This window comes from Haemaphysalis longicornis, unplaced genomic scaffold (assembly GCF_048455015.1).
Source record: "Haemaphysalis longicornis isolate Haplotype H1 unplaced genomic scaffold, Haemaphysalis longicornis Haplotype H1 scaffold_6, whole genome shotgun sequence".
In the NCBI taxonomy this organism is placed as follows: domain Eukaryota; kingdom Metazoa; phylum Arthropoda; class Arachnida; order Ixodida; family Ixodidae; genus Haemaphysalis; species Haemaphysalis longicornis.
This window is the reverse complement of record NW_027526407.1, coordinates 27,790,620-27,803,206: the sequence shown is the minus strand read 5'-3', so window position 1 is coordinate 27,803,206 and position 12,587 is coordinate 27,790,620.

Sequence of the window (12,587 nt, the reverse complement as noted above, 5' to 3'; positions counted from 1 at the left end):
AACCGTAACAAGCACCGATCACTGCGATAACAGGAATGCTAGCACCACTGAAGACAAGGCTGCGAAGCGGCGAGAACGTGATGCTGAACGCAAACGATTGAAGCGAGCAGCCGATTCCGAACTTCGTAAACGTGATACCGAACGCAAACGGTTGAAGCGAGCAGCCACGCAATTAGAGAATCAACCCAACGGAAACACCAAGTGAACCCCCAAGATGCGTCGCATCTCCACAGGGTTCCCCTCGCGGGAAGGTGGAGTAATTTTTCGAAGCCTTCCCCGCTTGTCGGTGCAGGTCTTCGCCGAGCCAACTTTGCCCAAACACGAGCACGTAGCTAGTGCACAGACCGGGCAGGCCGTTGGAAGAACTCTTTGAACGCAACGAACACCAGGTCGACCTGCCTGAGTCCTAGGCTGTTGCGGATAAAGTGAAACGGCCAGGAGACCCCCGCAGTAGGCTGCAAGGTTTCCCGGCACACAGCCAATTGGCCCACAATAGTCGACTGGTATTTCAGGGCAAAAGGTTTCATGCAGTCCTTCGGGCTTCTAATAAACCTTTCTGCCAAGCCATTGGCCTACACTAAGACCACCGGCTCCTCAAGTAAACGTGCCAGTGCTCACACCCAAAGACGAGGGCCTCTTTTTCTCCCACGGAATACCTTCGTCCAGCAGCTGTCAGGACGCAAAAGTTGCTTCTAGCAGCTCATTCCCGGTCTACTGTTGCGGCAAAGCTAGCCCTGTATTGGACATGTAGTTGCAACCACTGGCAATTCTAGATCAATTGTGCATTGTCCTGCATGACAATAACGCCGCTTTGACTGCACCAATATTGTGTTGTGCGGTTTCATTCGAGATCAATGCTTGATTTCTGCGGAAGAGTTTCTTCTGTGGTTCTAAAATTCCTGAAAAGTTTTGTATGAAACGGGAACAATATCCTCCGAGTGTCAAAAACAACTGCAACACTGGCAAAGGTGGAAAGTTTTCATTTTCAGAGGGGGAGGTAGCGGGGCTGCTCACCCCCTATCTCTCACTTGCAGACCAATGATAATGGTAAGATGATGATGATGGCGAAAGGTACCCATCATAGTCAAACCCGGCTATAACGAACCCGGATAGAGCGAATTATGCTATATACCGAACAAAAATATTTCAGTTACGGAAATACATGGGAAACATATTCCTTATAACGAAGTTCACATCGGATATATCGAACTCTGTGCGCCTAGAATGGCCGCCGAAACGCATGGTCTCGAAGCGGCGATTGAGATGTGGATTGAACGCGACCACGGAGCAAGAGCCGCGACTGAGACATTGCGCCTCGCACGGAGTGACGTGACGCCCGACACTCTCCGTAACTGTTTCCGACGCGGGGGACTCGCGACTGAACCCGCTCAGTCAGCGAGTCCGGACCAAGACAGCACCATTGAATTGTGGGAAGAGCTCGCCAATGTTCCCGATGATGTCGCGAGTGAGAGCCGTCCGACGCTTATAATAAAGCGCTTTCGCCCGTCGATGTGCTCCGCCAATGCTTCTTCGATTTTGGAGGACGCGGACTCGAACTGGTGCAAACAATGTTTCGTGTAGAGAATGCTATGCTAGTTGAATCCGCCAAAACGAAAGAGTGCAAACAAAAATCACCGCTTTTTTACAAAGTAGGCAGTTGGGGCAGAAAGTAGCTTTATTACTTGCGATAGATGGATTACTTTGGGTTTGGTAATGGCTACTTTACTGTGTTAGTTTCTGCATGCGGGGATGGTGGAGTTGGGGAGGGGGGAGGGCTCCCGCGGATTGCGAACTCGTAACAATCAGCTCGTTATAGGCGGGTTCGGCTATATCGAACTATTGGATATATCGAACTAATCGAGGTGCATATTGCAGTTCGCTATAAACGGGTTTGACTGTATACAGGGTGTCCCCAGCTATCATGCACCAAGATTTTAAGAAGAGCAATGGCGTTACTCGAACAAAACCTAGCGCATAATGTTTTCGGTACAGTCGCGTAGCGGCCAGTACTATTTTTTCGTTAATGAGAATTAATTACGACGCGGGTTCGATGCCCGAACCGAGGGGAGGCAGAGTGGACAGGTCCGCCCGACCCGTCGACAGCATCGCTTTCTTCCACAACTGGACCGGCCATGGAGGGCGGCTCACCGAGTGCGCGTCGGTGTGCACCATGCGCTCTTTACGCCCGCCAGGCCTCCTGACGGGGCAAAAGGAAACTACTGTGCCAGGAAAAGTCCCGTAGTGCTGGTTCCAAAACCTTATCCCTGACGCTACACCACGGGTGGCAACAGTTACTTGCTCATTTGTTAAGTGAAATGCCTCCACGTGCGCAAGCATAAGTACAAACTTCCTGTGCCGCTTGAAGCGCCTGCCCTGAGTCAAGCGGGATCAAGACCGCGGAGTTGCACGACGACGGCGCTTTCGAGGTGGTTGCGTCGCATGGCGCGTAACGCGATGTTGACCCGTGGTTCGGTATTCTGTGGATTCGCCGGAACACGCTTCCTGGCCACACAGCGGAGGATAGAGTCTAAACACCAAATGCAGCTCCCGCTTCGTCCGGTGTCCACCGCGGGAGAACCGCTGCTGGAAAAGGAGAGCCTTCGCCTCGCCACGCGTGCTGTGCCAAGCTTCCAGAGTCTCCAATGGGCTCGCTCGCTGGGAGGAAGTCTTGGCTCGAGTTCGGATGGCGTTACCCCCATTTTGCCGACGTCCCTTTTGTACACTCCCTCCGTCAAAAGCTGACACAGGACGATTTGCTATACACCTCCCTAAGCACGATCGAGGCTCCATTGTTGCAGATACATACCCACATCTCCTGCTGTGGATATATGGGTGCTCAGCAAATGTCCCTTTTTCCATTTTTGGGTGCAGTCGGGGCAGCACTATGCCTAGGAGGGCTCCTTATCATCGTCATCATCACCAGCCCATCTACGCCCACTGCAGGGCAAAGGCCTCTCCCATTAATCTCCAATGACCCCGGTCCTGTGCTAACTGCGACCAATTTATCCCCGCAAACTTCTTGATCTCATCTGCTCGTCTAGCTTTCTGCCGCCCCCTGCCAGCTTGCCTTCTCTAGGGAGGGCTGCTTATACCAGGGGACAATATCCCGCAAAAGACAGTCAAGCATTTTAGAATCAGTGGTTTGAAGCAAGATTTGTTGTGCATACGCGCTGTTATATTAACAGCTAAGCTGTTGAGCGAATCGTCTGTGTATGAAATTCCGAAGCTAAAAATACCACGAAAATTCCGAGCGCACGGTGAATGCCCAGGGTTCGTTTTCGGGTTTTATATTTTTTTGAAAATAGGGGGTAAAAATCGGCTGCTATTTATCAAACTGAGAATCGGGGTCAAATGGGTTCTGTAACACAATTAAAACATTCGGGGTTTTCTTCGGGTTAAATCTACAGATGGTAACTAAATACGCTCATATTTTATCACTAGGTACCACGAGCTTCTTAACTTTAAAGTCCCTTCATCTGCTTCTTTACTCAACTCTAACGCGTTAAAATTGGCGTTTGTTTCAACCTGGTAATCCGAGGGATATAAGCTAGGGCATTCTAGAAAATACGCTCCGAAATTTGGCATTCGTCTGGAGTTGGATTAGTAACGGTGGCTGTAAAGAGCATTGGTAACTTCTAAGAAATCAAACATTTTATATCACGAAAAGCTGGTCATCAATTTTTTACGCATCCTTGTTTACGTACATTGTCATCTGCATACACAACATGTCTGTCTCCATTCGAGACCTGTCCGATCGTTGAACGTACCTCAGCTAGGAGATAGTTCCAGAGATCACATGTACAGTTTCGAAATTAGCCTGGCCTAACGGTCAGTGCAGCCTCTTCCAGCCTGGGGTAGCGAGCGGCAGAGTCATGCCATAACTCGATGAGTTCGAAAGCTGTGTTTGTGGGCCTTGCTTCCAGCAAGTACCGGTTGAGAACGGTGGACCCATAATTGTGCAGATCGCACTTCGAAAAGGCCCATTCGGGGAGAAATCGCGGGGGTAATATCCGACTCTCCTGGGACATGTTCAGCGTGTAAAAATCGCGCAAAATCGGGTTTTACCCGAAAACGAACAACCTTGAGCATACGCACTTAGGAAGATTGGCCAATATTGACAAAAAACCGAAAAACTCCAGCGTTCGCCGCATGCCTCGAGCGCGCGTTCGTCAAGCCAAGTATACCCACTGAGGGAGATTGGCCAACATTCGCCTAAAAAAACTCCAGCGTTTGCAATCGTGGCAACACTTGCCCGGAATGAGAAAGACACGTCATAGCGCACTCCCACTCCGTGCGCTTCGCGAAGTAAGAGTTTAGTGTCTAGTGCACTGCGAGTAAGGGTGTGGAATTGGATAGAGAGTGTCCGCGCGACCCCTTCCCCCTTTCCCCTCCCGTTCTCAGTGGGAGCAGGCTCTGGGGAGCTCTGACCTCGCAACGCAAGAAGCCGTCACGGACAGAGCCCTGGACGTTGCGGGGGCCCTTTGGGCCTCCGCCACCCCCCTACCCTGAACCCAGCGTAAAATAAAGTGGCACTACTACTACTACTACACTCCGTGCGTATTCCTCAGCGCGTGCCTCGCGCCGAAAAAATGAAATAAATAAAATACATCGAGAGTACGTTCGTCAAGACAAGATGGTTGTGGTTTGCGACAGGAAAAGGAAAGGAAATACACTGGGGATATTTTGAGCTCAGCAGGGAGCATACAACACAGTGCAGGGGAAGGGAAGTAGAGGGGGAGTGATAGGATAAAGTAGACACATAGAGAGAAAGGTATACAGAGAGCTGTCAGCCCTAGAAAGCTGTCAGTCCGGGCACATCAGTCAATCACGGCACTCCGGGCTACACCGCTGCGTGAGGCCGGTCGTCTCCAGGTAATGGAGCAGATGGGCGAAGACTGCCCGTTGGGTTGCCGCAGGCCCCTTCGGGAACAGAAGGTCCTCCATGCCGGCGCTGGGAAGGCCTCGACGCTGGAGCGCTCGGTGGAGCTTACGGCCCCGCGTGGTGGGGGCACAAGCCGAGTAGCTGCTCCAGCGTCTCGAGTTCGGAACAGTCCGCATATGAAGAGGAGTCCTTGCACCCGTGCCGGTGCAGACGTCCGCCACATTGCAGCAGTCGAGCCGCATGCGGAGAAGCAGGCAGCGGGCGTCCCTGCTGATGCATGCGGGCAACGGTAGGGCCCCAGGCCGCTCACGGCCTGAGGGTCGGGGTGCATCGTCTGCACCATGCGGGTCAGGGCGGTGTGGGCCTCGTCCAACGCGGTGACGTCTTGGGAGACTGGGGTGCCCTCCCTGGTTCGGGCGTCGGCGTCCTCGTTGCCCCGGGTGCCACTGTGGCCCGGCAGCCAGTGGAGCAGCAGGTCGCAGCCTCGGGAGGCCACAGTGCGCAGTTTTGTTGCAAAGGAGCGCTCCAGGTAGCAGCTGCTGTTAGTGGGCTGATCGGCCGCGTGCAGCCGCAGCAGTGCAGTCCTGGAGTCCGTGAGGATGACCACCCAGGGGTGGTTCTGGAGGCCCCTCTCGAGGAGGAAATCGTCGGCCAAGTGCAGCGCTGCCAGCTCCGCCCGTGTGGAGGAAGTGGGGAAAGGCAGGCGGCAGCTCCGGCTGGCTCCCAGCTCAGGAACCACGCACGCAGCCGCTCTCTCGCACGTGCTGTGCTTGACAGAGCCGTCCGTGAAGAGATAGAGGTAGCTGCACAGCTCGTCCTGCAGCAGGGCGGCCGCCTCGTGGCGGACGGCCTGGGGTGGTGTGGTCCGCTTGTTGCGCACCCCGCGGAGGGTCGTGGTGATCTTCAGGGCCTCCCCGGTGTCTGGAGGTGGAGGCTCCAGGTGTGGTCGGTTCGGAACCTCGATGCCCTCCTCGAAGATAGTGAGCAGCGCTCCCATGTGCGAGTTGGGCCGGCTACGGAACCTCTGCAGGAGCGCAGCCCCGTCACGTGCGGTCAGCAGGCGCTGGATGTGCCGCGGCCCCGTCTGCAAGGCCGGCATCTCGATGGGTCAGGTGCCCGCCACTGTGTAAGCGCCCGCCACCGAAGACGTGGAGGGGAGGCCCAGGCAGAGGCGGATGGCGCGGCGCTGGTCGATCCGACTCCTGCCAGCGTCGAGTTCCCAGGTAGGCGAGTGGAAGCGCGTACAGCAAGAACACGTGATAGTGCACATGTTGCACCTGTGGAAGAAGACCACCTCCCCGCATCGTCCACGATTGCAGCCGATTTACTTCCTCGCTGTTATAGCAACAATGAGGGAGTCGTTGCGGCAGCGAAGTGTGAGAAGAGAATTTATTATGAAACCACATATCAGCACGCAGCGACTAGTGGTAGCAGCGCTGCCCGAAAAACAGAAAAACAAAATCCAATCAGTTTCCAAGTACTCCGGGCAGTCAACACTGTGCACGACAAATGTCTATGGTGGTAAAACAAGCTACTCATAAAAAGTTCACATGCGTTCACAGAAAGATTTCATAAACTCGTTGAAAGTCAATACGGCACAATAGTGATGCTCAGGATGTTGTTCCTGGCGACTATGAAACGCGTGGACCAGCGTAACAGGAAGGCTTCTTCGCCTAGAACTGCCAACTCATTTTCCAAGTGACTCATAAGGATTGACCACACACGCCACAACAATGGAAACATCGCCCGTTGCGGTAGGGCGCGAAGACACGCGGCACCACGATTTCGCCACAATACAAAAGCCCCAGCACACATCAGGAAGTTCACCAACGTGTCATTTGAACGTGTGCTCATTCTAAGTGTAACACCAAACAACCTGCTTAGCACAGCCCAAAACGTTATCGCTACACGACACTGAAACAAGGCATGTTTCAATGTTTCAGTGTGCCCGCAGTGCGGGCACCGTGAGGAACGCACGATGCCGAATCTCGCCAGACGGCCACACGTCGGAAGAACTTGCCATCCACGCAACCATCCGAAGTTCCTAACATCAGAAGGAAGCTCCGTCAAAGTCAGCTGATGCCAACGGACACCGCGTGATCTTGCTATGTGCTGATTATCTAATTGGTTTATTGCCAATTTTTCGCACAATTCGCTTGCTGTACTTTCCATGAAATTTAGGCTTGGCAAGGTAGACTGGACGTTTCTCAGTGTTTTGACAAAATAGGCATAAAATGGCGGTGACTGCTCAGCAGAGGGACCGGCAATGCGTTCGTCATAAAACATTGAGCGGTAAGTTCCCAGAAAGTACTGCAGCAGCGCCCTGCCTGGGTACTCACTTGAGTCCACAAGGTCGAACACTGCGCGTACGGCCAGCACGCTACACATGGTTTGCAAGCAAGGCAGACTGAAACCACCCATTGACTTGGGAAGTCTCAACAGCGCACGCGACACTGTTTCTGTCTTGCCTGCCCAAAAGAACGACGAGCTGACGGGTGAAATGGCGCGGCGGTTTCCCTACGTGTGCTACATAAAAAAGCGCCGCCGAGACGGACGACTTAATTATGTAGCTGCGCTCTGCGAGGGAAAGTCTGAACTTTGACGCAACCTCAAGACGCTGCTCCGCTGTCTCGAGGAGGCGCTTCCACGTACTACGCGCCACTTCACCCGAGGAATGAAAAACCACATCAAGTACTCGAACACCCGTAACCCATTCTACGTCGCCCGCTAGGCTCGATGCAAATGTGCCGAAGCGCACCGCCATACTTTTGCCCCTGTTCAGTCGAGCTCCAGACAGCTCCCCGCACTCATAAAATAGCCGCATAAACGCTTGGTAGCTGTCCTCGTCCCGAATGAACAGGGACACATCGTCCGCATACGCAGACACCTTGACTTGGCCTATGCCTGGCAACGGGAAGCCGCGGATGGCAGTGTTTGCATCGATACGGCGGAGCAGCGGGTCTAGACAAATGACAGAGCAGAGGCGACAAGGGGCATCCCTGCCTTATCCCACGGGTGACGGAGAACGGACTACTTAATAGTCCGTTGACAAGGAGTCTAACGCTTACGTTCGAGTACAGCAGCTCAAGCATCGTTACAAAGTAGGCCGGAAAGCCGTATTGACGCAAAACGCCTGCCAGGTATCGATGTTCCACTCTGTCGAAGGCTTTCGCTTGGCCTAGGGAGATGAAGCAGCCAGAGGTGCTAATCTTCGTCGCATAGCTGAATAAATCACGCGTCAATGCCAGGGACGAGAAAATCGTGCGACCTGGCACGCTGCACGTTTGCGCTTGACTGATAATATCGGGTAAAACGGCACTGGTGCGTCTAGCCAAAATGGATGCTACAATCTTGTAGTCCGTGTTGAGGAGTGTGATCGGTCGATACGCCTGGGGCTGCGTGGGATCCCCGCCTGGCTTCGCGATCAAGATAACGCGACCCTCACGGAACGATTCTGGCCTTTCTCCATGGAGAAAAAAGCCGTTCACCATGTCGAGGAGCGCACCCTGAATGGCCGGGAAAAACCTCTTGTAAAACCCGGCAGGAATCCCGTCAGGCCCAGGCGCCGACGCTCCATTCAATTTTTTAACACACTCGCCGAGCTCGTCAGCATCCACGGGAGCACACAGCGAATCAACAATGTGATCTGGCACACACGGCAGCACCCCACAAAATGCATTAAGCTTGTCCTCAAAATCCTCTGCATCCCACGACGCGTTCTCGGTCGAGAAAAGGGTGGCAAAATGTCTCACGAAGACCTCGGCTATATCTTCAGCCCTCGTGCTAACCGACCCGTTAGCGAGTGTAACCTCTGGAACTGTAGCTAGCCCACCCTCGCCAAGAGAGCCCGCACTAATATGCCGGAGTACAGAGGGGCCGAGACGGACCTGCCCAAGGTCCGCGCACGGCTCGCCGCTTGCGATGATTGCCGTAAGAGGGACTCGTAGCGTACCTTTAGCAGGTTAACGTAGTCCCGCATCGCGAAGGTTAAGGTGCCCCCTCTCTGTACGATGCGAAGCCTCCACAACGTGTCGTTAAGCGCGGCCGTGATGCGCGCCTTGCGCGCACGACCCTCCTTTACTAAAAGCACGCGCCAGTGGTCCTTCAACTCATCCCAAGGCAGAGAACCGAACTCGCACAGAGCGGTCAACGAAGCATTAAGTGCTGCTGAACTGTCCCTGTGGGTCAGCAGACGCTCGTCCATTCGCCACATCTGGTGGCGTGGCGCACAGTTGCCAAGGTTAAGCGTCGCTAACACGGGCCGGTGATCGGACACTCGACGAGCCCCAGTTGGGAAGGAGAGGACGGCACAGCATTCCAAGTAGCAGCTCAACTCGGGTGGGAAATAGAACTTATCTAGCCGACTGCCAGATTGTCCCCTTTCCCAAGTAGCTACAAACCTGTCGCCGTGGAGCTGCACCCACGCATCAGAAAGATGGAATTGACCGATCAGGTCCATTAACTCCCGGGCACCGCTATAGGGTCGACCTTGCCCACGTCCCCGTACATCACGCTGAGGGTCGGTTACACAATTAAAATCACCCACCAAAAATGTTGGGTAAGGTTCGAGCAGGAATGCGTCGAGGGATGCGAAAAAAGAGGAAGAGTCAGAATGCTGCGCGGGTGCGTACACTACAACAGCTCGGACGCGACGAGCAAGCAAGAAAAAATCAACTGCCAGTACGCGCCCTCCTATCCCATAGGTACAATGAGCCTTGCGGCGCAAGCTCTCGCGGAGAAATACAGCGCCTACGCCCGAAGCCATCCTGTCCGACAAGGTGAAAAAAGCTTGCACACACTCGCGAAAAGAAAGAACGTCGCGTGGAGTACGAAAATTGCACTACTGCAAAAAGAGAAGGTCAACGTGTTGCGCCCGAGCATAGCGCATCAGCTCCCTCTGCTTGTCCAAGTCCCGAAAGCCCTGGACATTCAAAGTAAGAAAACGCACCAGCATAAGGTGATAAGTGCACAAACCACGTTAACCCCCCCATCCTTAAAGCTCACTATCGTCGGACGGCACGTCGACTTCGACGCACAGTTTCTTGTTGTCGTCGGCATCATCGGTGTCTGCTGCAGACGACGGCAACGCCCGCTTGGACGCATCTAGGCGATCCGGTGGAGAGGGTCGGGGAGGAAGCAAGTCGTGCACCTGGTTGATCGGGTTGGTGAGACGAGGGTCGGTCACAACGAGGGAGGGGCCAGCAGTGCGAGGTTCGTCAATGCCTCCCGCATCACCTGAGTCCGCCGAAGAAGGCTGACTTTGCTTGGTGCACGCTTCGAGCCGCTCTAGGAGAGATGGGTTACCCAGCAGATCGGCGACCTGGCTGACAGGATTGGCGAGACGGGAGTCCTTAACCTTTGGCGTAGGATCATCACTGGAACTCGACGTACTGTGGCCAGCTACAGGCGACTTAGAGGCGTGATTAGGGCGGCCCACCGCTGCCATGCCGGTCGTGCCGGGCTTGCTGCGTTCCTTGCGGCGGCTGCTCGAGCCGCTCGAGGAACCAGGGAGAGCGATGGTTTTCTCCAGTGCACGCCCTGGCTCGCGCTGAGCATGCTCCGCGGGGTCACTGCTCTCGGAAGAGCTGAGGCTCGTGAAGAGGGAGGTATCGGTCGTGGACGATGACGTGGCTTCTGCCGCAGGTTCAAGCTCTTCCTCCGAAGGCGACAGGCAGCTCTCCGGTTCCATCTCTTGGCTGTCGGTCGCGGTACCCCCAGAGCAGCACCTCCGCTGGACCCTTCAGCAGGCCGGCCCAATGAGGCCCGGAGTAGCTCGGGAAAGTCACTTGTACTCTCAAGAGCCTGCTGACCGGGGGGCGCGCGAGGCGTCTCAGAGGATTGCTCGCAGCATCCGCATAGGAGCGGGGCCGCAGGCAGTCGGCGGTGGCATGGTTGCCCTTGCAGCGGCGACACTGGGCATTGCAGTCGACGTCATCGTGGCCGTACTCCGAGCAGCGGCCGCACCAGGGGGTCTTGCAGGCGCTAACTTGGTGATCGGTCTGGCCGCAGCGGGCACATACCCTTCGCACACCTTTGAATTCAAACTGGGCCTTGAACCCTCGAATCTTCATGAAACAATCATCATTAGCAGCCTACAGAGCCAACACACGCTTCACTTGGGCTCGCTAAAACGTCTATTTGGTGTGGACCACGTCCTCTCTGGCTGACGAAATCACCACCAACGCCTTCGTAACGTCACGCGCTTCGCGTCAAGCCCACCCGCTACGTCAGCGGGACGGCGGTACGTAGATTACAGCCACATAAAGCCCACCCCGCAGGAACCCACGCTAAGCCTAGCGTTCCTAGTTCTAGCTTAGCCAACGCCGTCAGGGCTTCGGCCCGGCTCCAACTCCATCGCCATGGCATCGACGCCAGACCCCAACGCTACCATGGGCTTCGATCCCAACAGCGGCAGAGCCATCCCAGCTCCCTGACCATGGCAGCAAATACTACGAGACCGCCATGCCCGCAAGCAGCCGCCAACAACGCCGGCAGCCGCACGTCGGACACCCCCGCGTAGCGTCCCACGACCACAGCTCCCGGACTCCGACTACAAGATAATCTACAGACCGCAAGCCGGGTTTCGCGTAGCTTCGTGGAGCGATCGCCAAGTTTCCCAGGGCATCCAGCAGGCAAGCAATATACCCGAAGCTGCATTCTACGCTCGTGTCACTATCCAAACCCAAGCTGCCCAAAACCTAATCATTGCGAGCACCCCCGACGAAGCCTCCGCCCTTGCACTGAACGAGATTACCTCTATACAACTTGGGGCAACAACACAAGAAGTACTGCCGTACCTGAAACCACTACCCGGCACGTCTCGAGGGGCAATAACGGGGCTCGATGCCAACACCACCAACGAGCAGCTCCCCTACATCCTATCAGCAAATGGCCCACGTATGCTCCACGCCCGAATGCTCGGAACATCCACGTCAGCTCTAGTCACATTTGAGGGCGCTCACGTCCCATTCTACATCAAGGCGTATGGCCTATTAACCCGTTGTCGCCCTTACCGCCAGACCATACAGTGCTGTACACTCTGCGGTGAACTTGGACACCGACGAGATGTCTGCCCCAATCCCGACGTCGCCATCTGCCAGCGATGCCACGCGCCTGACCCCCAACCAGACCATGACTGCAAACCCTCTGCGGACTAGATCACCTCACGGCCAGCAGAGAGTGCAAAAAGAAACTACGACCACCGCCACCCACCGCCCAACTACGGCACAAATTCCCCAACCAGAACAGCCATCGACCTGCACCTACTTACGATGCCAGCCAGCACCAAAGGCAGACTGCCAACCAAACGAACACCACTCCCCAAGTAAGCTGGTCGGCCATTGTTGCACCACCACTCACTGCTCGTGCATCTTTTCCCCCCCTCCCCACACCCGCTGCGCCTGCCGCACCCACTATCACACCACCCCCCGATACCCAAGACGCTTCAAGCAGAAAATGCACTGCTGAAACAACAGCTCGAACAGACAGCACAACGCACCGCAACCCTTGAAAATCGCATCGAGCAGCTCCTAGCTCAAATGCAACAAATCACTCGGCAGCAATCACTAAGCACCCCAACTACCCCAGCCGACACAAACCCAGAAACAGGATCCTTGACCTCAGGCGCCTTAGTCGCCAGCACAAGCTTAGAGCCCTTGCCCGCCGTACCCCACGCTGCTGCACCCGCATCAGTCGATCTCAGCCA